Below are 2,093 nucleotides of genomic sequence, written 5' to 3' on the forward strand. Positions count from 1 at the left end.
TAATTCTTTATCATAAGTAGAATAGTTCAGACTAGGCCCACTTAATTTTTCAGAAAAGTATGCAACAGGTTTTTCATCTTGTAATAACACACCTCCTAATCCAAATCCACTAGCATCACATTCAAGCTCAAAAGTCTGATTGAAATTAGGAAGTTGGAGTAAAGGAGCATGTGTCAACTTATCTTTCAATACCGTGAAGGCTTCTTCCTGTGCGGTACCCCAAACAAAAGTCGCATCCTTCTTTGTAAGCTCGTTGAGAGGTGCAGCAATGGTGCTGAAATCTCTCACAAAACGCCTATAGAAACTAGCGAGGCCAAGGAAACTCCTCACTTGTGTGACCGTTTTGGGATGCGGCCAACTCTCAATAGCTTCAATCTTGGCTTTATCAACTTCAATTCCCTGTGGTGTAACAACATAGCCAAGAAAAGATACTCGGTCGGTGCAAAAGGTGCACTTTCCAAGGTTACCAAACAAACGTGCATCACATAGAGCAATAAAAACAGCACGTAAATGTTCCAAATGTTCCTCCAAAGATTTGCTATAAATCAATATGTCATCAAAGTAAACTACCACAAATCGTCCAATGAAAGCACGTAAAACTTCGTTCATTAACCTCATGAAAGTACTAGGTGCATTAGTTAACCCAAAAGGCATGACTAACCACTCATATAACCCAAAAGGTAATGATGCACCGGGAATTAAGTCAATTTGATGCTCAATCCCGCGAATAGGTGGTAATCCCGGTGGCACGTCTTGTGGAAAGACGTCCGCGAACTCCTGCAAAATGTTAGTGACAGCAGGAGGCAAAGAGGAAGGCACGTCCTTGAATGAAAATAATGCCTCTTTGCACACAAAAGCATAGCAAACAGATTTGCTAAAATCTAGATCATCAATATCAGATTTGGTGGCAAGTAAACATGCACTTTTCAATTTAATTTCAGAAGCAACACTAGATTGTTTATTATCATTAGGCTACATTTGTTGCTCAAATTCTTTTGCCACAATATGATTTTCACTCTTATTTTTCTCCTGTTTTGCTTTATTAGCTCTATTAATATCATCTTTCAAAATGGAATCAGGAGTCATAGGAAGCAAAGTAATATTTTTATCCTTATGAACAAGAGTATACTGATTGTTTCTACCATGGTGAATAGAATTTTTATCAAATTGCCATGGTCTACCAAGTAATAAGGAACATGCTTGCATAGGTATCACATCACAATCAACATAATCAGCAATCTAGAGATACTAAAATGCACACGAACAGCACGTGTTACCTTAACCTTGCCGCTGTTGTTGAACCATTGGATGTAGTAAGGATGTGGATGTGGTCTTGTGGTGAGAGATAGCTTCTCCACCATCTCCATGCTAGCCAAGTTGTTGCAACTCCCTCCATCTATGATCACGCGAACAGAACTTTCCTTCACAACTCCCTTTGTATGAAACAAATTATGTCTTTGATTTTGCTCAACTTGTGTAACCTGCACACTCAAAACACGTTGAGCAACTAAACATTCATAAGTGTAAACAAATAGTTTAATTGCCATCTTTGGACCCATTTTACCAACAATCTTTATCAGCTTCCTCACTTGATGCTAGTTCATCAATATCTCATTGCCCCATACGCAGAAAGGGTCGAAATGCGGATCTTTACCAATGACATATGTACCTAAAAGCACCAAGTTGATATTAGAAGCTAAACACCAATTACACAATGATGTAGTACAACACTCTTTTATAATATGTCTATATACATCCGTATGTGGTAGTCCATTTGAAATATCTAAAAAGATAAATATTTAGGAATGGAGGGAGTATCTTATAACATCCAATATACTCACATATTAGATGAATTAACATCTTATATTATGGGCCGGAAGGAGTTTAGTTTGTTCTTACAAATTATCGGCTGATTAACTGCTGCTGTATCCATAGGTTATAGTTAGTTTCAGCTAGTTCGGGCTCAAATAGCCCTAAATTATATCTAAACATGAGGGCTAGTTTGAGATAGTTGCATCTATAACCCACCCAAACAAACTGTCCAACCCAAGAGGTGCTAATTGGAGCTAGTTCTCCTAGTGCATTTATTGTCA

This window comes from Triticum dicoccoides, chromosome 6A (assembly GCF_002162155.2).
Source record: "Triticum dicoccoides isolate Atlit2015 ecotype Zavitan chromosome 6A, WEW_v2.0, whole genome shotgun sequence".
Lineage (NCBI taxonomy): Eukaryota > Viridiplantae > Streptophyta > Magnoliopsida > Poales > Poaceae > Triticum > Triticum dicoccoides.